The sequence below is a fragment of the Microcebus murinus genome, unplaced genomic scaffold (genome assembly GCF_040939455.1).
Source record: "Microcebus murinus isolate Inina unplaced genomic scaffold, M.murinus_Inina_mat1.0 scaf007_hap2_Mmur4.0, whole genome shotgun sequence".
In the NCBI taxonomy this organism is placed as follows: domain Eukaryota; kingdom Metazoa; phylum Chordata; class Mammalia; order Primates; family Cheirogaleidae; genus Microcebus; species Microcebus murinus.
The window spans coordinates 720,843-744,602 of NW_027438953.1; the positions used below are offsets into that span (position 1 = coordinate 720,843).

The 23,760-nt window shown below is 63.7% G+C and overlaps 7 pseudogenes; all 7 read right to left on the minus strand.

Moving 5' to 3' along the window:
- Positions 1–672: 672 nt before the first annotated feature.
- LOC142866907 (uncharacterized) lies at positions 673–791 on the minus strand (annotated as a pseudogene).
- Positions 792–4,196: 3,405 nt separating this feature from the next.
- LOC142866889 (uncharacterized) lies at positions 4,197–4,315 on the minus strand (annotated as a pseudogene).
- Positions 4,316–7,757: 3,442 nt separating this feature from the next.
- Positions 7,758–7,876, minus strand: LOC142866890 (uncharacterized; annotated as a pseudogene).
- A 3,448-nt stretch (positions 7,877–11,324) lies between these two features.
- On the minus strand, positions 11,325–11,443 carry LOC142866891 (uncharacterized; annotated as a pseudogene).
- Positions 11,444–14,896: 3,453 nt separating this feature from the next.
- Positions 14,897–15,015, minus strand: LOC142866835 (uncharacterized; annotated as a pseudogene).
- A 3,476-nt stretch (positions 15,016–18,491) lies between these two features.
- Positions 18,492–18,610, minus strand: LOC142866836 (uncharacterized; annotated as a pseudogene).
- A 3,459-nt stretch (positions 18,611–22,069) lies between these two features.
- LOC142866837 (uncharacterized) lies at positions 22,070–22,188 on the minus strand (annotated as a pseudogene).
- Positions 22,189–23,760: the final 1,572 nt, after the last annotated feature.

Consider the following 23,760-nt stretch of genomic DNA (forward strand, 5'->3'; position numbering starts at 1 on the left):
ACCCGAGGGTGGAGGCTTGGAGAGGGCGACGTACCCGACCTTAACATTGGTGCCCCCACGATACGCTGGGACAACATGAGAGGTATCTGAATAAGAACACAGGGGGGAGGGGGGCACGGGCAACACATGTCACCTGAATACTTGTACTCCCATCATCTGCTTGAAAAGAGAGAGAAAAGAAAATGCAATAATAGAGGTAAGAGACACTTTTTAAAAATGATGAATCCGAAGAGAAAAGTAAAAGGAGGCCTGTGGAGCAGGTCTGGGTGTGACTCCGGATCCCCCAACATCAGGTGCCACCACCAAAGATTCCTACGTGTAGCCCATAGAACCCCAAAAGCAACGGGACGAGTTCTGGTCACATACTCCCTCAAAATGACATCCTGGCCTTCTTCTGGAACTCCCTCCCCTCTCAGACTCTCAAGGTTTCCTCCAGCGTGTCGGTTCCCACAGAGCAGACCTTGGGTCTGAGACCTGACAGTCCAGATGCCACGCGTGCTGCCGCGTGGCGGCGGTGTCGCGGCTTGGGACAAGAGGAGGCCCCACGGTGCGGGCTGGGGCGCCAGGCACCGCGGCGGGCGCTGAGGGTGGGGGTCACCCCCACCCCGGGCCGCCGCCGCGCTCCCAGAAAGGGAACAGGAGGCAAAAAAAAAAAAAAAAAAAACCAGAAGAAGCCTAAGGCACCCGGTATTCCCAAGCGGTCTCCCATCCAAGTACTAAGGAGGCCCGACCCTGCTTAGCTTCCCAGACCAGACGAGCTCGGGGGCGTTCGGGGTGGTGTGGCCCTAGACGGCGGAGGGCGCCCCTGCCCCGCTCAAGAAGCCGAGCCTCTCTGCGCTTTCCCGCCGCCGCCGCCGCCTCCTCCCGCCCCAGGCCCCGCGCCGGGCCGGGTCCGGTGTGCTCCGAGGGTCGGGGGTGACGGGCGGGGCGGGGCGGGGTGGGGCGGGGCGCGGGGCTGTCTCTCTATACACACACACACTCACACTCACGCACACTCACACAATATGCGCCTCCACGGCTGGACTCGCCAAGGTGGAGCCCTCCCAGCCCCCCTCGTCTCCTTGCCTGGCCTCCTTCACATACCCGCTGCCCACCCCCGCGCCTCGCCGCCGCTGACTGCGCACGCGCTGGACGCTCGCCCTTTGACCCCAGCCAGGGGCCGCCCTCCCCCACAACCCCTTTCATCTGCGGCCCCCCTCGCCCTTTGGGTGGGCTGCCGCCTATTCCCCCGGGCCAGGGCTGGGGCACAGCCAGTGTATGGGGCGTCTCTCTCTGGGGATGTGTCCCATGGGTGGGGTGGGGTGGCGTGGTTTGGGGGGCGCTGAAGAAATCAGTCCCCTCCATCTCCTACCTCTGGAAAACGCCCAAGCCCGTGGAGAACTGCCGGCACCGCTTCGTGGGGGCCGGGACCCTCCTCCGTGTCCTCCTGTGGCCCAGTCCAAGGGGCCTGGGCCTGCCCGGGGCTGCATTGGACCCCGACCACCCTGGCGTGTGGACTCGCTAAAAATCGGCCATTAGATATTGGATTCCAGCTTCCTTGAGGTCATTTCACTAATGAGTGCACCGGAAAGAGTTTCCTAATCCATCTGTGAGGGTGGCAACTGAAAGAGAATTTGAAAGCTGACAGAATAGGCGAGGGAAGGCATAGGAGATTTCCACACCCAGCAAGGAAGACTTTCCCGAAATGGAAGAAAGAAACGAGCAAACAGAGACACCGGTAGCCCGCCCGGAAAAGAGTCTGCCCCTGAGAGAAAGCACCCTGACCAGGTTCACCCGTGGGTGTGTGGCGAGCTAGCGGCATTCAGAAGAGCGAGGCCCGCAGTCTGTGCGGAAGACACCTGCGCTCGGGTGTGTGTGGCGGCGCGATTCCCAAGCAGCTCTAGATGTTAAACCAAGGAGAAGCCAGGGAGTTCCCAACGCCCCAGGTGTCCTCAGCACACGACTGGCTGCTGTGGGAATGCGAAGCCCGGCTCCTTGTCTCAGAGCGGGGTTCCCAGGAGGATCAGGCTGAAGCTGGGACTTGGCCTCAAAGTGTCCCTTCGCATGGCCACCCCCTTCCCCTTCCTGCTCCTCCACTCCTGGTGCCCCTCCATCCAGGGGCCAGACCTTAAAGAGTCACCGCAAGAGAATCCTGGTCCCAAAGGAGCCTTCTGGGGGACCGGTGCTGAGAGAGGTTGTGGGCATGGCCCGCTGGGGCTCTGCCCGACCCAGGGCTGAGAGATGCCACCTCCCAGCTCTGGGTCCCTGCAGGAAGTGTTGGCAAGCACAGGGCCGGTCCTCCAAAGGCCCAGGTGCAGGGAGCCCAGGCCAAGCAGCCTGTGGAAGAAGCCACTTGCCGTGCCACCCCGGGAACAGGACTGCAGGCCCCGGCCCTTCCCACCTCCTCCTCCTCCTCCTCCTCCTCCCCCCCGCCCCGCCCCCACAGGGCACAGGGCTCAGAGACACCTCAGACTCTTGCTACCCAAAGTGCAAAGGGCATCAGTTGCTCCTCCAAACCCCCGCCCAGCAGACCGCGTCGTCCAGCCAGCCCCCGGGCCTCCCTGGGGTGCCCAGCACAAAAGTGCAGACACCCACCGGACCCTCAATCTCAGCTTTCGGATGCTTTTGCCACTCTAAGGACCCGCAGGCCCGCTGGGCCTTCGGGCAGGACAGAGAGCCCCGGAATCCGACGTGGAGAGCTGCGTGTACGTCCCCATCAGGAGGCGGTCCCCACCTCCGCGGCTCTCCCCTTGCGGGGAGCGGCAGCCGGCAGCCGCAGGGCCTCAGGGAAGACACCAGGCTGGGCCCCCGCGGCACAGCGGGGGCACGTCCCCCCGCACGCGACTTAGGGACGGCTGCTGGAGACTGCTGCGGCCACCCTGCTGCCGGGTTTCTGGAGGGCTTCCTGGAAGCAGCGTCCACACCAAGCCCTTGGAAGGCCCAGGCGACGGAGGAGCCGGTCAGGCAGGGGCCGAGGACGGTGAGAGGCCGGGCGGGAAGGAGCATGTCAGGCCGGGGCAGAGGACGGTGACACGCCGGGCGGGGAGGAGCCGGTCAGGCGGGGGCCCAGGACAGTGACGGGCCTGGCCGGGGAGGAGTGCGTCAGGCAGGGGCAGAGGTGACGGGCTGGGTAAGGGGTAGGGTGACAGTTAGGGCACAATTCACAATCCCAAAGATGTGGAAGCGACCCGAGTGCCCATCCATCCAGGAGTGCATTAATAAAATGTGGCGCGTGGACACCACGGAGTGCCATTCGGCTGTGAGGAGCAGCGGTGAGAGGGCACCTCTCGTGTTCTCCTGGCCAGAGCTGGAACCCGTTCCAGTAAGCCGAGTATCCCAAGAATGGACACACGAGCACCACGTGCTCGCGCTCACCAGCAAACTGGTACGAACGGATGGACACCTAAGTGGACAGAGAGGAATCACCTTCGTCGGGTGGGTGTCGGGCGGGTGGGGGGAGGGATGGGCATACACATCCGTTAGGGATGGGGTGGGTGCGCACCGACTGGGGGATGGGCGCGCTTGAAGCTCTGACCCGAGGGTGGAGGCTTGGAGAGGGCGACGTACCCGACCTTAACATTGGTGCCCCCACGATACGCTGGGACAACATGAGAGGTATCTGAATAAGAACACAGGGGGGAGGGGGGCACGGGCAACACATGTCACCTGAATACTTGTACTCCCATCATCTGCTTGAAAAGAGAGAGAAAAGAAAATGCAATAATAGAGGTAAGAGACACTTTTTAAAAATGATGAATCCGAAGAGAAAAGTAAAAGGAGGCCTGTGGAGCAGGTCTGGGTGTGACTCCGGATCCCCCAACATCAGGTGCCACCACCAAAGATTCCTACGTGTAGCCCATAGAACCCCAAAAGCAACGGGACGAGTTCTGGTCACATACTCCCTCAAAATGACATCCTGGCCTTCTTCTGGAACTCCCTCCCCTCTCAGACTCTCAAGGTTTCCTCCAGCGTGTCGGTTCCCACAGAGCAGACCTTGGGTCTGAGACCTGACAGTCCAGATGCCACGCGTGCTGCCGCGTGGCGGCGGTGTCGCGGCTTGGGACAAGAGGAGGCCCCACGGTGCGGGCTGGGGCGCCAGGCACCGCGGCGGGCGCTGAGGGTGGGGGTCACCGCCACCCCGGGCCGCCGCCGCGCTCCCAGAAAGGGAACAGAACAAGAGGCAAAAAAAAAAAAAAAAAAAAAAAAAAACCAGAAGAAGCCTAAGGCACCCGGTATTCCCAGGCGGTCTCCCATCCAAGTACTAAGGAGGCCCGACCCTGCTTAGCTTCCCAGACCAGACGAGCTCGGGGGCGTTCGGGGTGGTGTGGCCCTAGACGGCGGAGGGCGCCCCTGCCCCGCTCAAGAAGCCGAGCCTCTCTGCGCTTTCCCGCCGCCGCCCCCGCCGCAGCCTCCGCCGCCGCCGCCGCCGCCGCCGCCGCCTCCTCCCGCCCCAGGCCCCGCGCCGGGCCGGGTCCGGTGTGCTCCGAGGGTCGGGGGTGACGGGCGGGGCGGGGCGGGGTGGGGCGGGGCGCGGGGCTGTCTCTCTATACACACACACACTCACACTCACGCACACTCACACAATATGCGCCTCCACGGCTGGACTCGCCAAGGTGGAGCCCTCCCAGCCCCCCTCGTCTCCTTGCCTGGCCTCCTTCACGTACCCGCTGCCCACCCCAGGCGCCTGGCCGCAGCTGACTGCGCACGAGCGGGACGCTCGCCCTTTGACCCCAGCCAGGGGCCGCCCTCCCCCACAACCCCTTTCAGCTGCGGCCCCCCTCGCCCTGTGGGTGGGCTGCCGCCTATTCCCCCGGGCCAGGGCTGGGGCACAGCCAGTGTATGGGGCGTCTCTCTCTGGGGATGTGTCCCATGGGTGGGGTGGGGTGGCGTGGTTTGGGGGGCGCTGAAGAAATCAGTCCCCTCCATCTCCTACCTCTGGAAAACGCCCAAGCCCGTGGAGAACTGCCGGCACCGCTTCGTGGGGGCCGGGACCCTCCTCCGTGTCCTCCTGTGGCCCAGTCCAAGGGGCCTGGGCCTGGCCGGGGCTGCATTGGACCCCGACCACCCTGGCGTGTGGACTCGCTAAAAATCGGCCATTAGATATTGGATTCCAGCTTCCTTGAGGTCATTTCACTAATGAGTGCACCGGAAAGAGTTTCCTAATCCATCTGTGAGGGTGGCAACTGAAAGAGAATTTGAAAGCTGACAGAATAGGCGAGGGAAGGCATAGGAGATTTCCACACCCAGCAAGGAAGACTTTCCCGAAATGGAAGAAAGAAACGAGCAAACAGAGACACCGGTAGCCCGCCCGGAAAAGAGTCTGCCCCTGAGAGAAAGCACCCTGACCAGGTTCACCCGTGGGTGGGTGGCGAGCTAGCGGCATTCAGAAGAGCGAGGCCCGCAGTCTGTGCGGAAGACACCTGCGCTCGGGTGTGTGTGGCGGCGTGATTCACAAGCAGCTCTAGATGTTAAACCCAGGAGAAGCCAGGGAGTTCCCAACGCCCCAGGTGTCCTCAGCCCATGACTGGCTGCTGTGGGAATGCGAAGCCCGGCTCCTTGTCTCAGAGCGGGGTTCCCAGGAGGATCAGGCTGAAGCTGGGACTTGGCCTCAAAGTGTCCCCTCGCATGGCCACCCCCTTCCCCTTCCTGCTCCTCCACTCCTGGTGCCCCTCCATCCAGGGGCCAGACCTTAAAGAGTCACCGCAAGAGAATCCTGGTCCCAAAGGAGCCTTCTGGGGGACCGGTGCTGAGAGAGGTTGTGGGCATGGCCCGCTGGGGCTCTGCCCGACCCAGGGCTGAGAGATGCCACCTCCCAGCTCTGGGTCCCTGCAGGAAGTGTTGGCAAGCACAGGGCCGGTCCTCCAAAGGCCCAGGTGCAGGGAGCCCAGGCCAAGCAGCCTGTGGAAGAAGCCACTTGCCGTGCCACCCCGGGAACAGGACTGCAGGCCCCGGCCCTTCCCACCTCCTCCTCCTCCTCCTCCTCCTCCCCCCCGCCCCGCCCCCACAGGGCACAGGGCTCAGAGACACCTCAGACTCTTGCTACCCAAAGTGCAAAGGGCATCAGTTGCTCCTCCAAACCCCCGCCCAGCAGACCGCGTCGTCCAGCCAGCCCCCGGGCCTCCCTGGGGTGCCCAGCACAAAAGTGCAGACACCCACCGGACCCTCAATCTCAGCTTTCGGATGCTTTTGCCACTCTAAGGACCCGCAGGCCCGCTGGGCCTTCGGGCAGGACAGAGAGCCCCGGAATCCGACGTGGAGAGCTGCGTGTACGTCCCCATCAGGAGGCGGTCCCCACCTCCGCGGCTCTCCCCTTGCGGGGAGCGGCAGCCGGCAGCCGCAGGGCCTCAGGGAAGACACCAGGCTGGGCCCCCGCGGCACAGCGGGGGCACGTCCCCCCGCACGCGACTTAGGGACGGCTGCTGGAGACTGCTGCGGCCACCCTGCTGCCGGGTTTCTGGAGGGCTTCCTGGAAGCAGCGTCCACACCAAGCCCTTGGAAGGCCCAGGCGACGGAGGAGCCGGTCAGGCAGGGGCCGAGGACGGTGAGAGGCCGGGCGGGAAGGAGCATGTCAGGCCGGGGCAGAGGACGGTGACACGCCGGGCGGGGAGGAGCCGGTCAGGCGGGGGCCCAGGACAGTGACGGGCCTGGCCGGGGAGGAGTGCGTCAGGCAGGGGCAGAGGTGACGGGCTGGGTAAGGGGTAGGGTGACAGTTAGGGCACAATTCACAATCCCAAAGATGTGGAAGCGACCCGAGTGCCCATCCATCCAGGAGTGCATTAATAAAATGTGGCGCGTGGACACCACGGAGTGCCATTCGGCTGTGAGGAGCAGCGGTGAGAGGGCACCTCTCGTGTTCTCCTGGCCAGAGCTGGAACCCGTTCCAGTAAGCCGAGTATCCCAAGAATGGACACACGAGCACCACGTGCTCGCGCTCACCAGCAAACTGGTACGAACGGATGGACACCTAAGTGGACAGAGAGGAATCACCTTCGTCGGGTGGGTGTCGGGCGGGTGGGGGGAGGGATGGGCATACACATCCGTTAGGGATGGGGTGGGTGCGCACCGACTGGGGGATGGGCGCGCTTGAAGCTCTGACCCGAGGGTGGAGGCTTGGAGAGGGCGACGTACCCGACCTTAACATTGGTGCCCCCACGATACGCTGGGACAACATGAGAGGTATCTGAATAAGAACACAGGGGGGAGGGGGGCACGGGCAACACATGTCACCTGAATACTTGTACTCCCATCATCTGCTTGAAAAGAGAGAGAAAAGAAAATGCAATAATAGAGGTAAGAGACACTTTTTAAAAATGATGAATCCGAAGAGAAAAGTAAAAGGAGGCCTGTGGAGCAGGTCTGGGTGTGACTCCGGATCCCCCAACATCAGGTGCCACCACCAAAGATTCCTACGTGTAGCCCATAGAACCCCAAAAGCAACGGGACGAGTTCTGGTCACATACTCCCTCAAAATGACATCCTGGCCTTCTTCTGGAACTCCCTCCCCTCTCAGACTCTCAAGGTTTCCTCCAGCGTGTCGGTTCCCACAGAGCAGACCTTGGGTCTGAGACCTGACAGTCCAGATGCCACGCGTGCTGCCGCGTGGCGGCGGTGTCGCGGCTTGGGACAAGAGGAGGCCCCACGGTGCGGGCTGGGGCGCCAGGCACCGCGGCGGGCGCTGAGGGTGGGGGTCACCGCCACCCCGGGCCGCCGCCGCGCTCCAAGAAAGGGAACAGAACAAGAGGCAAAAAAAAAAAAAAAAAAAAAAAAAAACCAGAAGAAGCCTAAGGCACCCGGTATTCCCAGGCGGTCTCCCATCCAAGTACTAAGGAGGCCCGACCCTGCTTAGCTTCCCAGACCAGACGAGCTCGGGGGCGTTCGGGGTGGTGTGGCCCTAGACGGCGGAGGGCGCCCCTGCCCCGCTCAAGAAGCCGAGCCTCTCTGCGCTTTCCCGCCGCCGCCCCCGCCGCAGCCTCCGCCGCCGCCGCCGCCGCCGCCGCCGCCGCCTCCTCCCGCCCCAGGCCCCGCGCCGGGCCGGGTCCGGTGTGCTCCGAGGGTCGGGGGTGACGGGCGGGGCGGGGCGGGGTGGGGCGGGGCGCGGGGCTGTCTCTCTATACACACACACACTCACACTCACGCACACTCACACAATATGCGCCTCCACGGCTGGACTCGCCAAGGTGGAGCCCTCCCAGCCCCCCTCGTCTCCTTGCCTGGCCTCCTTCACGTACCCGCTGCCCACCCCAGGCGCCTGGCCGCAGCTGACTGCGCACGAGCGGGACGCTCGCCCTTTGACCCCAGCCAGGGGCCGCCCTCCCCCACAACCCCTTTCAGCTGCGGCCCCCCTCGCCCTGTGGGTGGGCTGCCGCCTATTCCCCCGGGCCAGGGCTGGGGCACAGCCAGTGTATGGGGCGTCTCTCTCTGGGGATGTGTCCCATGGGTGGGGTGGGGTGGCGTGGTTTGGGGGGCGCTGAAGAAATCAGTCCCCTCCATCTCCTACCTCTGGAAAACGCCCAAGCCCGTGGAGAACTGCCGGCACCGCTTCGTGGGGGCCGGGACCCTCCTCCGTGTCCTCCTGTGGCCCAGTCCAAGGGGCCTGGGCCTGGCCGGGGCTGCATTGGACCCCGACCACCCTGGCGTGTGGACTCGCTAAAAATCGGCCATTAGATATTGGATTCCAGCTTCCTTGAGGTCATTTCACTAATGAGTGCACCGGAAAGAGTTTCCTAATCCATCTGTGAGGGTGGCAACTGAAAGAGAATTTGAAAGCTGACAGAATAGGCGAGGGAAGGCATAGGAGATTTCCACACCCAGCAAGGAAGACTTTCCCGAAATGGAAGAAAGAAACGAGCAAACAGAGACACCGGTAGCCCGCCCGGAAAAGAGTCTGCCCCTGAGAGAAAGCACCCTGACCAGGTTCACCCGTGGGTGTGTGGCGAGCTAGCGGCATTCAGAAGAGCGAGGCCCGCAGTCTGTGCGGAAGACACCTGCGCTCGGGTGTGTGTGGCGGCGCGATTCCCAAGCAGCTCTAGATGTTAAACCAAGGAGAAGCCAGGGAGTTCCCAACGCCCCAGGTGTCCTCAGCACACGACTGGCTGCTGTGGGAATGCGAAGCCCGGCTCCTTGTCTCAGAGCGGGGTTCCCAGGAGGATCAGGCTGAAGCTGGGACTTGGCCTCAAAGTGTCCCTTCGCATGGCCACCCCCTTCCCCTTCCTGCTCCTCCACTCCTGGTGCCCCTCCATCCAGGGGCCAGACCTTAAAGAGTCACCGCAAGAGAATCCTGGTCCCAAAGGAGCCTTCTGGGGGACCGGTGCTGAGAGAGGTTGTGGGCATGGCCCGCTGGGGCTCTGCCCGACCCAGGGCTGAGAGATGCCACCTCCCAGCTCTGGGTCCCTGCAGGAAGTGTTGGCAAGCACAGGGCCGGTCCTCCAAAGGCCCAGGTGCAGGGAGCCCAGGCCAAGCAGCCTGTGGAAGAAGCCACTTGCCCTGCCACCCCGGGAACAGGACTGCAGGCCCCGGCCCTTCCCACCTCCTCCTCCTCCTCCTCCTCCTCCCCCCCGCCCCGCCCCCACAGGGCACAGGGCTCAGAGACACCTCAGACTCTTGCTACCCAAAGTGCAAAGGGCATCAGTTGCTCCTCCAACCCCCCCCCGCCCAGCAGACCGCGTCGTCCAGCCAGCCCCCGGGCCTCCCTGCGGTGCCCAGCACAAAAGTGCAGACACCCACCGGACCCTCAATCTCAGCTTTCGGATGCTTTTGCCACTCTAAGGACCCGCAGGCCCGCTGGGCCTTCGGGCAGGACAGAGAGCCCCGGAATCCGACGTGGAGAGCTGCGTGTACGTCCCCATCAGGAGGCGGTCCCCACCTCCGCGGCTCTCCCCTTGCGGGGAGCGGCAGCCGGCAGCCGCAGGGCCTCAGGGAAGACACCAGGCTGGGCCCCCGCGGCACAGCGGGGGCACGTCCCCCCGCACGCGACTTAGGGACGGCTGCTGGAGACTGCTGCGGCCACCCTGCTGCCGGGTTTCTGGAGGGCTTCCTGGAAGCAGCGTCCACACCAAGCCCTTGGAAGGCCCAGGCGACGGAGGAGCCGGTCAGGCAGGGGCCGAGGACGGTGAGAGGCCGGGCGGGAAGGAGCATGTCAGGCCGGGGCAGAGGACGGTGACACGCCGGGCGGGGAGGAGCCGGTCAGGCGGGGGCCCAGGACAGTGACGGGCCTGGCCGGGGAGGAGTGCGTCAGGCAGGGGCAGAGGTGACGGGCTGGGTAAGGGGTAGGGTGACAGTTAGGGCACAATTCACAATCCCAAAGATGTGGAAGCGACCCGAGTGCCCATCCATCCAGGAGTGCATTAATAAAATGTGGCGCGTGGACACCACGGAGTGCCATTCGGCTGTGAGGAGCAGCGGTGAGAGGGCACCTCTCGTGTTCTCCTGGCCAGAGCTGGAACCCGTTCCAGTAAGCCGAGTATCCCAAGAATGGACACACGAGCACCACGTGCTCGCGCTCACCAGCAAACTGGTACGAACGGATGGACACCTAAGTGGACAGAGAGGAATCACCTTCGTCGGGTGGGTGTCGGGCGGGTGGGGGGAGGGATGGGCATACACATCCGTTAGGGATGGGGTGGGTGCGCACCGACTGGGGGATGGGCGCGCTTGAAGCTCTGACCCGAGGGTGGAGGCTTGGAGAGGGCGACGTACCCGACCTTAACATTGGTGCACCCACGATACGCTGGGACAACATGAGAGGTATCTGAATAAGAACACAGGGGGGAGGGGGGCACGGGCAACACATGTCACCTGAATACTTGTACTCCCATCATCTGCTTGAAAAGAGAGAGAAAAGAAAATGCAATAATAGAGGTAAGAGACACTTTTTAAAAATGATGAATCCGAAGAGAAAAGTAAAAGGAGGCCTGTGGAGCAGGTCTGGGTGTGACTCCGGATCCCCCAACATCAGGTGCCACCACCAAAGATTCCTACGTGTAGCCCATAGAACCCCAAAAGCAACGGGACGAGTTCTGGTCACATACTCCCTCAAAATGACATCCTGGCCTTCTTCTGGAACTCCCTCCCCTCTCAGACTCTCAAGGTTTCCTCCAGCGTGTCGGTTCCCACAGAGCAGACCTTGGGTCTGAGACCTGACAGTCCAGATGCCACGCGTGCTGCCGCGTGGCGGCGGTGTCGCGGCTTGGGACAAGAGGAGGCCCCACGGTGCGGGCTGGGGCGCCAGGCACCGCGGCGGGCGCTGAGGGTGGGGGTCACCGCCACCCCGGGCCGCCGCCGCGCTCCAAGAAAGGGAACAGAACAAGAGGCAAAAAAAAAAAAAAAAAAAAAAAAAAACCAGAAGAAGCCTAAGGCACCCGGTATTCCCAGGCGGTCTCCCATCCAAGTACTAAGGAGGCCCGACCCTGCTTAGCTTCCCAGACCAGACGAGCTCGGGGGCGTTCGGGGTGGTGTGGCCCTAGACGGCGGAGGGCGCCCCTGCCCCGCTCAAGAAGCCGAGCCTCTCTGCGCTTTCCCGCCGCCGCCCCCGCCGCAGCCTCCGCCGCCGCCGCCGCCTCCTCCCGCCCCAGGCCCCGCGCCGGGCCGGGTCCGGTGTGCTCCGAGGGTCGGGGGTGACGGGCGGGGCGGGGCGGGGTGGGGCGGGGCGCGGGGCTGTCTCTCTATACACACACACACTCACACTCACGCACACTCACACAATATGCGCCTCCACGGCTGGACTCGCCAAGGTGGAGCCCTCCCAGCCCCCCTCGTCTCCTTGCCTGGCCTCCTTCACGTACCCGCTGCCCACCCCAGGCGCCTGGCCGCAGCTGACTGCGCACGAGCGGGACGCTCGCCCTTTGACCCCAGCCAGGGGCCGCCCTCCCCCACAACCCCTTTCAGCTGCGGCCCCCCTCGCCCTGTGGGTGGGCTGCCGCCTATTCCCCCGGGCCAGGGCTGGGGCACAGCCAGTGTATGGGGCGTCTCTCTCTGGGGATGTGTCCCATGGGTGGGGTGGGGTGGCGTGGTTTGGGGGGCGCTGAAGAAATCAGTCCCCTCCATCTCCTACCTCTGGAAAACGCCCAAGCCCGTGGAGAACTGCCGGCACCGCTTCGTGGGGGCCGGGACCCTCCTCCGTGTCCTCCTGTGGCCCAGTCCAAGGGGCCTGGGCCTGGCCGGGGCTGCATTGGACCCCGACCACCCTGGCGTGTGGACTCGCTAAAAATCGGCCATTAGATATTGGATTCCAGCTTCCTTGAGGTCATTTCACTAATGAGTGCACCGGAAAGAGTTTCCTAATCCATCTGTGAGGGTGGCAACTGAAAGAGAATTTGAAAGCTGACAGAATAGGCGAGGGAAGGCATAGGAGATTTCCACACCCAGCAAGGAAGACTTTCCCGAAATGGAAGAAAGAAACGAGCAAACAGAGACACCGGTAGCCCGCCCGGAAAAGAGTCTGCCCCTGAGAGAAAGCACCCTGACCAGGTTCACCCGTGGGTGGGTGGCGAGCTAGCGGCATTCAGAAGAGCGAGGCCCGCAGTCTGTGCGGAAGACACCTGCGCTCGGGTGTGTGTGGCGGCGTGATTCACAAGCAGCTCTAGATGTTAAACCCAGGAGAAGCCAGGGAGTTCCCAACGCCCCAGGTGTCCTCAGCCCACGACTGGCTGCTGTGGGAATGCGAAGCCCGGCTCCTTGTCTCAGAGCGGGGTTCCCAGGAGGATCAGGCTGAAGCTGGGACTTGGCCTCAAAGTGTCCCCTCGCATGGCCACCCCCTTCCCCTTCCTGCTCCTCTACTCCTGGTGCCCCTCCATCCAGGGGCCAGACCTTAAAGAGTCACCGCAAGAGAATCCTGGTCCCAAAGGAGCCTTCTGGGGGACCGGTGCTGAGAGAGGTTGTGGGCATGGCCCGCTGGGGCTCTGCCCGACCCAGGGCTGAGAGATGCCACCTCCCAGCTCTGGGTCCCTGCAGGAAGTGTTGGCAAGCACAGGGCCGGTCCTCCAAAGGCCCAGGTGCAGGGAGCCCAGGCCAAGCAGCCTGTGGAAGAAGCCACTTGCCGTGCCACCCCGGGAACAGGACTGCAGGCCCCGGCCCTTCCCACCTCCTCCTCCTCCTCCTCCTCCTCCCCCCCGCCCCGCCCCCACAGGGCACAGGGCTCAGAGACACCTCAGACTCTTGCTACCCAAAGTGCAAAGGGCATCAGTTGCTCCTCCAAACCCCCGCCCAGCAGACCGCGTCGTCCAGCCAGCCCCCGGGCCTCCCTGGGGTGCCCAGCACAAAAGTGCAGACACCCACCGGACCCTCAGTCTCAGCTTTCGGATGTTTTTGCCACTCTAAGGACCCGCAGGCCCGCTGGGCCTTCGGGCAGGACAGAGAGCCCCGGGATCCGACGTGGAGAGCTGCGTGTACGTACGTCCCCATCAGGAGGCGGTCCCCACCTCCGCGGCTCTCCCCTTGCGGGGAGGGGCAGCCCAGCCGGCAGCCAGCCGCAGGGCCTCAGGGAAGACACCAGGCTGGGCCCCCTCGGCGCAGCGGGGGCACGTCCCCCCGCACTCGACTTAGGGACGGCTGCTGGAGACTGCTGCGGCCACCCTGCTGCCGGGTTTCTGGAGGGCTTCCTGGAAGCAGCGTCCACACCAAGCCCTTGGAAGGCCCAGGCGACGGAGGAGCCGGTCAGGCAGGGGCCGAGGACGGTGAGAGGCCGGGCGGGAAGGAGCATGTCAGGCAGGGGCAGAGGACGGTGACAGGCCGGGCGGGGAGGAGCCGGTCAGGCGGGGGCCCAGGACAGTGACGGGCCTGGCCGGGGAGGAGTGCGTCAGGCAGGGGCAGAGGAGACGGGCTGGGTAAGGGGTAGGGTGACAGTTAGGGCACAATTCACAATCGCAAAGACGTGGAAGCGACCCGAGTGCCCATCCATCCAGGAGTGCATTAATAAAATGTGGCGCGTGGACACCACGGAGTGCCATTCGGCTGTGAGGAGCAGCGGTGAGAGGGCACCTCTCGTGTTCTCCTGGCCAGAGCTGGAACCCGTTCCAGTAAGCCAGGTATCCCAAGAATGGACACACGAGCACCACGTGAGCGCGCTCACCAGCAAATTGGTACGAACGGATGGACACCTAAGTGGACGGAGAGGAATCACCTTCATCGGGTGGGTGTCGGGCGGGTGGGGGGAGGGGATGGGCATCCACATCCATTAGGAATGGGGTGGGTGCGCAGCGACTGGGGGATGGGCGCACTTGAAGCTCTGACCCCAGGGGGGAGGCTTGGAGAGGGCAACTGTACCCGACCTTAACACTGGTACCCCCACAATACGCTGGAACAACATGAGAGGTATATGAATGAGAACACAGGGGGGAGGGGGGCACGGGCAACACATGTCACCTGAATACTTGTACTCCCATCATCTGCTTGAAAAGAGAGAGAAAAGAAAATGCAATAACAGAGGTAAGAGACACTTTTTAAAAATAATGAATCCGAAGAGAAAAGTAAAAGGAGGCCTGTGGAGCAGGTCTGGGTGTGACTCCGGATCCCCCAACATCAGGTGCCACCACCAAAGATTCCTGCGTGGAGCCCATAGAACCCCCAAAAGCAACGGGACGAGTTCTGGTCACATACTCCCTCAAAATGACATCCTGGCCTTCTTCTGGAACTCCCTCCCCTCTCAGACTCTCAAGGTTTCCTCCAGCGTGTCGGTTCCCACAGAGCAGACCTTTGGTCTGAGACCTGACAGTCCAGATGCCACGCATGCTGCCGCGTGGCGGCGGTGTCGCGGCTTGGGACAAGAGGAGGACCCACGGTGCGGGCTGGGGCGCCAGGCACCGCGGCGGGCACTGAGGGTTGGGGTCACCCCCACCCCGGGCCGCCGCCGCGCTCCCAGAAAGGGGACAGAACAAGAGGCAAAAAAAAAAAAAAAAAAAAAAAAAAAAAAAAAAAAAGAAGCAGCCTGTGGCACCCGGTATTCCCAGGCGGTCTCCCATCCAAGTACTAACCGGGCCCCACCCTGCTTAGCTTCCGAGACCAGACGAGATCCGGGGCGTTCAGGGTGGTGTGGCCCTAGACGGCGGCGGAGGGCGCCCCTGCCCCGCTCAAGAAGCCGAGCCTCTCTGCGCTTTCCCCCCGCCGCCGCCTCCCGCCCCAGGCCCCGCGCCGGGCCGGGCCGGGCCTGTTGAGTTCGCCGGCCGGGTCCCGCGGGCTCCCAGGGACGGGGGGTGATGGGCGGGGCGGGGCGGGGGGCTGTCTCTCTATACACACACACACACACTCACACTCACTCACACTCACACAAGATGCGCCTCCACGGCTGGACTCGCCAAGGTGGAGCCCTCCCAGCCCCCCTCGTCTCCTCGCCCGGCCTCCTTCACCTACCCGCTGCCCACCCCCGGCGCGTCGCCGCCGCTGACGCTGACTGCGCACGCGCGAGCGCGCGGGGCGCTCGCCCTTTGACCCCAGCCAGGGGCCGCCCTCCCCCACAACCCCTTTCAGCTGCGCCCGGCCTCGCCCTGTGGGTGGGCTGCCGCCTATTCCCCCGGGCCAGGGCTGGGGCACAGCGCAAGGGGGAGGGGAGCCAGTGTATGGGGCGTCTCTCTCTGGGGATGTGTCCCATGGGTGGGGTGGGGTGGCGTGGTTTGTGGGGCGCTGAAGAAATCAGTCCCCTCCATCTCCTACCTCTGGAAAACGCCCAAGCCCGTGGAGAACCGCCGGCACCGCTTCGTGGGGGCCGGGACCCTCCTCTGTGTCCTCCTGTGGCCCAGTCCAAGGGGCCTGGGCCTGGCCGGGGCTGCATTGGACCCCAACCACCCTGGCGTGTGGACTCGCTAAAAATCGGCCATTAGATATTGGATTCCAGCTTCATTGAGGTCATTTCACTAATGAGTGCACCGGAAAGAGTTTCCTAATCCATGTGTGAGGGTGGCAACTGAAAGAGAATTTGAAAGCTGACAGAATAGGCGAGGGAAGGCATAGGAGATTTCCACACCCAGCAAGGAAGCCTTTCCCGAAATGGAAGAAAGAAACGAGCAAACAGAGACACCGGTAGCCCCCCCGGAAAAGAGTCTGCCCCCGAGAGAAAGCACCCTGACCAGGTTCACCCGTGGGTGGGTGGCGAGCTAGCGGCGTTCAGAAGAGCGAGGCCCGCAGTCTGTGCGGAAGACACCTGCACTCGGGTGTGTGTGGCGGCCCGATTCACAAGCAGCTCTAGATGTTAAACCAAGGAGAAGCCAGGGAGTTCCCAAGGCCCCAGGTGTCCTCAGCCCACGACTGGCTGCTGTGGGAATGCGAAGCCCGGCTCCTTGTCTCAGAGCGGGGTTCCCAGGAGGATCAGGCTGAAGCTGGGACTTGGCCTCAAAGTGTCCCCTCGCATGGCCACCCCCTTCCCCTTCCTGCTCCTCTACTCCTGGTGCCCCTCCATCCAGGGGCCAGACCTTAAAGAGTCACCGCAAGAGAATCCTGGTCCCAAAGGAGCCTTCTGGGGGACCCGTGCTGAGAGAGGTTGTGGGCATGGCCCGCTGGGGCTCTGCCCGACCCAGGGCTGAGAGATGCCACCTCCCAGCTCTGGGTCCCTGCAGGAAGTGTTGGCAAGCACAGGGCCAGTCCCCCAAAGGCCCAGGTGCAGGGAGCCCAGGCCAAGCAGCCTGTGGAAGAAGCCACTTGCCGTGCCACCCCGGGAACAGGACTGCAGGCCCCGGCCCTTCCCACCTCCTCCTCCTCCTCCTCCCCCCCCCCCCGCACCACCACCCCCCCGGACATGGCACAGGGCTCAGAGACACCTCAGACTCTTGCTACCCAAGGTGCAAAGGGCATCAGTTGCTCCTCCAAGCCCCCCGCCCAGCAGACCACGTTGTCCAGCCAGCCCCCGGGCCTCCCTGGGGTGCCCAGCACAAAAGTGCAGACACCCACCGGACCCTCAGTCTCAGCTTTCGGATGTTTTTGCCACTCTAAGGACCCGCAGGCCCGCTGGGCCTTCGGGCAGGACAGAGAGCCCCGGGATCCGACGTGGAGAGCTGCGTGTACGTACGTCCCCATCAGGAGGCGGTCCCCACCTCCGCGGCTCTCCCCTTGCGGGGAGCGGCAGCCCAGCCGGCAGCCGCAGGGCCTCAGGGAAGACACCAGGCTGGGCCCCCTCGGCACAGCGGGGGCACGTCCCCCCGCACTCGACTTAGGGACGGCTGCTGGAGACTGCTGCGGCCACCCTGCTGCCGGGTTTCTGGAGGGCTTCCTGGAAGCAGCGTCCACACCAAGCCCTTGGAAGGCCCAGGCGACGGAGGAGCCGGTCAGGCAGGGGCCGAGGACGGTGAGAGGCCGGGCGGGAAGGAGCATGTCAGGCAGGGGCAGAGGACGGTGACAGGCCGGGCGGGGAGGAGCCGGTCAGGCGGGGGCCCAGGACAGTGACGGGCCTGGCCGGGGAGGAGTGCGTCAGGCAGGGGCAGAGGAGACGGGCTGGGTAAGGGGTAGGGTGACAGTTAGGGCACAATTCACAATCGCAAAGACGTGGAAGCGACCCGAGTGCCCATCCATCCAGGAGTGCATTAATAAAATGTGGCGCGTGGACACCACGGAGTGCCATTCGGCTGTGAGGAGCAGCGGTGAGAGGGCACCTCTCGTGTTCTCCTGGCCAGAGCTGGAACCCGTTCCAGTAAGCCAGGTATCCCAAGAATGGACACACGAGCACCACGTGAGCGCGCTCACCAGCAAATTGGTACGAACGGATGGACACCTAAGTGGACGGAGAGGAATCACCTTCATCGGGTGGGTGTCGGGCGGGTGGGGGGAGGGGATGGGCATCCACATCCATTAGGAATGGGGTGGGTGCGCAGCGACTGGGGGATGGGCGCACTTGAAGCTCTGACCCCAGGGGGGAGGCTTGGAGAGGGCAACTGTACCCGACCTTAACACTGGTACCCCCACAATACGCTGGAACAACATGAGAGGTATATGAATGAGAACACAGGGGGGAGGGGGGCACGGGCAACACATGTCACCTGAATACTTGTACTCCCATCATCTGCTTGAAAAGAGAGAGAAAAGAAAATGCAATAACAGAGGTAAGAGACACTTTTTAAAAATAATGAATCCGAAGAGAAAAGTAAAAGGAGGCCTGTGGAGCAGGTCTGGGTGTGACTCCGGATCCCCCAACATCAGGTGCCACCACCAAAGATTCCTGCGTGGAGCCCATAGAACCCCCAAAAGCAACGGGACGAGTTCTGGTCACATACTCCCTCAAAATGACATCCTGGCCTTCTTCTGGAACTCCCTCCCCTCTCAGACTCTCAAGGTTTCCTCCAGCGTGTCGGTTCCCACAGAGCAGACCTTTGGTCTGAGACCTGACAGTCCAGATGCCACGCATGCTGCCGCGTGGCGGCGGTGTCGCGGCTTGGGACAAGAGGAGGACCCACGGTGCGGGCTGGGGCGCCAGGCACCGCGGCGGGCACTGAGGGTTGGGGTCACCCCCACCCCGGGCCGCCGCCGCGCTCCCAGAAAGGGGACAGAACAAGAGGCAAAAAAAAAAAAAAAAAAAAAAAAAAAAAAAAAAAAGAAGCAGCCTGTGGCACCCGGTATTCCCAGGCGGTCTCCCATCCAAGTACTAACCGGGCCCCACCCTGCTTAGCTTCCGAGACCAGACGAGATCCGGGGCGTTCAGGGTGGTGTGGCCCTAGACGGCGGCGGAGGGCGCCCCTGCCCCGCTCAAGAAGCCGAGCCTCTCTGCGCTTTCCCCCCGCCGCCGCCTCCCGCCCCAGGCCCCGCGCCGGGCCGGGCCGGGCCTGTTGAGTTCGCCGGCCGGGTCCCGCGGGCTCCCAGGGACGGGGGGTGATGGGCGGGGCGGGGCGGGGGGCTGTCTCTCTATACACACACACACACACTCACACTCACTCACACTCACACAAGATGCGCCTCCACGGCTGGACTCGCCAAGGTGGAGCCCTCCCAGCCCCCCTCGTCTCCTCGCCCCGCCTCCTTCACCTACCCGCTGCCCACCCCCAGCGCGTCGCCGCCGCTGACGCTGACTGCGCACGCGCGAGCGCGCGGGGCGCTCGCCCTTTGACCCCAGCCAGGGGCCGCCCTCCCCCACAACCCCTTTCAGCTGCGCCCGGCCTCGCCCTGTGGGTGGGCTGCCGCCTATTCCCCCGGGCCAGGGCTGGGGCACAGCACAAGGGGGAGGGGAGCCAGTGTATGGGGCGTCTCTCTCTGGGGATGTGTCCCATGGGTGGGGTGGGGTGGCGTGGTTTGTGGGGCGCTGAAGAAATCAGTCCCCTCCATCTCCTACCTCTGGAAAACGCCCAAGCCCGTGGAGAACCGCCGGCACCGCTTCGTGGGGGCCGGGACCCTCCTCTGTGTCCTCCTGTGGCCCAGTCCAAGGGGCCTGGGCCTGGCCGGGGCTGCATTGGACCCCAACCACCCTGGCGTGTGGACTCGCTAAAAATCGGCCATTAGATATTGGATTCCAGCTTCATTGAGGTCATTTCACTAATGAGTGCACCGGAAAGAGTTTCCTAATCCATGTGTGAGGGTGGCAACTGAAAGAGAATTTGAAAGCTGACAGAATAGGCGAGGGAAGGCATAGGAGATTTCCACACCCAGCAAGGAAGCCTTTCCCGAAATGGAAGAAAGAAACGAGCAAACAGAGACACCGGTAGCCCGCCCGGAAAAGAGTCTGCCCCCGAGAGAAAGCACCCTGACCAGGTTCACCCGTGGGTGGGTGGCGAGCTAGCGGCGTTCAGAAGAGCGAGGCCCGCAGTCTGTGCGGAAGACACCTGCACTCGGGTGTGTGTGGCGGCCCGATTCACAAGCAGCTCTAGATGTTAAACCAAGGAGAAGCCAGGGAGTTCCCAAGGCCCCAGGTGTCCTCAGCCCACGACTGGCTGCTGTGGGAATGCGAAGCCCGGCTCCTTGTCTCAGAGCGGGGTTCCCAGGAGGATCAGGCTGAAGCTGGGACTTGGCCTCAAAGTGTCCCCTCGCATGGCCACCCCCTTCCCCTTCCTGCTCCTCTACTCCTGGTGCCCCTCCATCCAGGGGCCAGACCTTAAAGAGTCACCGCAAGAGAATCCTGGTCCCAAAGGAGCCTTCTGGGGGACCCGTGCTGAGAGAGGTTGTGGGCATGGCCCGCTGGGGCTCTGCCCGACCCAGGGCTGAGAGATGCCACCTCCCAGCTCTGGGTCCCTGCAGGAAGTGTTGGCAAGCACAGGGCCAGTCCCCCAAAGGCCCAGGTGCAGGGAGCCCAGGCCAAGCAGCCTGTGGAAGAAGCCACTTGCCGTGCCACCCCGGGAACAGGACTGCAGGCCCCGGCCCTTCCCACCTCCTCCTCCTCCTCCTCCCCCCCCCCGCACCTCCCCCCCCCCGGACATGGCACAGGGCTCAGAGACACCTCAGACTCTTGCTACCCAAGGTGCAAAGGGCATCAGTTGCTCCTCCAAGCCCCCCGCCCAGCAGACCACGTTGTCCAGCCAGCCCCCGGGCCTCCCTGGGGTGCCCAGCACAAAAGTGCAGACACCCACCGGACCCTCAGTCTCAGCTTTCGGATGTTTTTGCCACTCTAAGGACCCGCAGGCCCGCTGGGCCTTCGGGCAGGACAGAGAGCCCCGGGATCCGACGTGGAGAGCTGCGTGTACGTACGTCCCCATCAGGAGGCGGTCCCCACCTCCGCGGCTCTCCCCTTGCGGGGAGCGGCAGCCCAGCCGGCAGCCGCAGGGCCTCAGGGAAGACACCAGGCTGGGCCCCCTCGGCACAGCGGGGGCACGTCCCCCCCGCACTCGACTTAGGGACGGCTGCTGGAGACTGCTGCGGCCACCCTGCTGCCGGGTTTCTGGAGGGCTTCCTGGAAGCAGCGTCCACACCAAGCCCTTGGAAGGCCCAGGCGACGGAGGAGCCGGTCAGGCAGGGGCCGAGGACGGTGAGAGGCCGGGCGGGAAGGAGCATGTCAGGCAGGGGCAGAGGACGGTGACAGGCCGGGCGGGGAGGAGCCGGTCAGGCGGGGGCCCAGGACAGTGACGGGCCTGGCCGGGGAGGAGTGCGTCAGGCAGGGGCAGAGGAGACGGGCTGGGTAAGGTGTAGGGTGACAGTTAGGGCACAATTCACAATCGCAAAGACGTGGAAGCGACCCGAGTGCCCATCCATCCAGGAGTGCATTAATAAAATGTGGCGTGTGGACACCACGGAGTGCCATTCGGCTGTGAGGAGCAGCGGTGAGAGGGCACCTCTCGTGTTCTCCTGGCCAGAGCTGGAACCCGTTCCAGTAAGCCAGGTATCCCAAGAATGGACACACGAGCACCACGTGAGCGCGCTCACCAGCAAATTGGTACGAACGGATGGACACCTAAGTGGACGGAGAGGAATCACCTTCATCGGGTGGGTGTCGGGCGGGTGGGGGGAGGGGATGGGCATCCACATCCATTAGGAATGGGGTGGGTGCGCAGCGACTGGGGGATGGGCGCACTTGAAGCTCTGACCCCAGGGGGGAGGCTTGGAGAGGGCAACTGTACCCGACCTTAACACTGGTACCCCCACAATACGCTGGAACAACATGAGAGGTATATGAATGAGAACACAGGGGGGAGGGGGGCACGGGCAACACATGTCACCTGAATACTTGTACTCCCATCATCTGCTTGAAAAGAGAGAGAAAAGAAAATGCAATAACAGAGGTAAGAGACACTTTTTAAAAATAATGAATCCGAAGAGAAAAGTAAAAGGAGGCCTGTGGAGCAGGTCTGGGTGTGACTCCGGATCCCCCAACATCAGGTGCCACCACCAAAGATTCCTGCGTGGAGCCCATAGAACCCCCAAAAGCAACGGGACGAGTTCTGGTCACATACTCCCTCAAAATGACATCCTGGCCTTCTTCTGGAACTCCCTCCCCTCTCAGACTCTCAAGGTTTCCTCCAGCGTGTCGGTTCCCACAGAGCAGACCTTTGGTCTGAGACCTGACAGTCCAGATGCCACGCATGCTGCCGCGTGGCGGCGGTGTCGCGGCTTGGGACAAGAGGAGGACCCACGGTGCGGGCTGGGGCGCCAGGCACCGCGGCGGGCGCTGAGGGTTGGGGTCACCCCCACCCCGGGCCGCCGCCGCGCTCCCAGAAAGGGGACAGAACAAGAGGCAAAAAAAAAAAAAAAAAAAAGAAGCAGCCTGTGGCACCCGGTATTCCCAGGCGGTCTCCCATCCAAGTACTAACCGGGCCCCACCCTGCTTAGCTTCCGAGACCAGACGAGATCCGGGGCGTTCAGGGTGGTGTGGCCCTAGACGGCGGCGGAGGGCGCCCCTGCCCCGCTCAAGAAGCCGAGCCTCTCTGCGCTTTCCCCCCGCCGCCGCCTCCCGCCCCAGGCCCCGCGCCGGGCCGGGCCGGGCCTGTTGAGTTCGCCGGCCGGGTCCCGCGGGCTCCCAGGGACGGGGGGTGATGGGCGGGGCGGGGCGGGGGGCTGTCTCTCTATACACACACACACACACTCACACTCACTCACACTCACACAAGATGCGCCTCCACGGCTGGACTCGCCAAGGTGGAGCCCTCCCAGCCCCCCTCGTCTCCTCGCCCGGCCTCCTTCACCTACCCGCTGCCCACCCCCGGCGCGTCGCCGCCGCTGACGCTGACTGCGCACGCGCGAGCGCGCGGGGCGCTCGCCCTTTGACCCCAGCCAGGGGCCGCCCTCCCCCACAACCCCTTTCAGCTGCGCCCGGCCTCGCCCTGTGGGTGGGCTGCCGCCTATTCCCCCGGGCCAGGGCTGGGGCACAGCGCAAGGGGGAGGGGAGCCAGTGTATGGGGCGTCTCTCTCTGGGGATGTGTCCCATGGGTGGGGTGGGGTGGCGTGGTTTGTGGGGCGCTGAAGAAATCAGTCCCCTCCATCTCCTACCTCTGGAAAACGCCCAAGCCCGTGGAGAACCGCCGGCACCGCTTCGTGGGGGCCGGGACCCTCCTCTGTGTCCTCCTGTGGCCCAGTCCAAGGGGCCTGGGCCTGGCCGGGGCTGCATTGGACCCCAACCACCCTGGCGTGTGGACTCGCTAAAAATCGGCCATTAGATATTGGATTCCAGCTTCATTGAGGTCATTTCACTAATGAGTGCACCGGAAAGAGTTTCCTAATCCATGTGTGAGGGTGGCAACTGAAAGAGAATTTGAAAGCTGACAGAATAGGCGAGGGAAGGCATAGGAGATTTCCACACCCAGCAAGGAAGCCTTTCCCGAAATGGAAGAAAGAAACGAGCAAACAGAGACACCGGTAGCCCGCCCGGAAAAGAGTCTGCCCCCGAGAGAAAGCACCCTGACCAGGTTCACCCGTGGGTGGGTGGCGAGCTAGCGGCGTTCAGAAGAGCGAGGCCCGCAGTCTGTGCGGAAGACACCTGCACTCGGGTGTGTGTGGCGGCCCGATTCACAAGCAGCTCTAGATGTTAAACCAAGGAGAAGCCAGGGAGTTCCCAAGGCCCCAGGTGTCCTCAGCCCACGACTGGCTGCTGTGGGAATGCGAAGCCCGGCTCCTTGTCTCAGAGCGGGGTTCCCAGGAGGATCAGGCTGAAGCTGGGACTTGGCCTCAAAGTGTCCCCTCGCATGGCCACCCCCTTCCCCTTCCTGCTCCTCTACTCCTGGTGCCCCTCCATCCAGGGGCCAGACCTTAAAGAGTCACCGCAAGAGAATCCTGGTCCCAAAGGAGCCTTCTGGGGGACCCGTGCTGAGAGAGGTTGTGGGCATGGCCCGCTGGGGCTCTGCCCGACCCAGGGCTGAGAGATGCCACCTCCCAGCTCTGGGTCCCTGCAGGAAGTGTTGGCAAGCACAGGGCCAGTCCCCCAAAGGCCCAGGTGCAGGGAGCCCAGGCCAAGCAGCC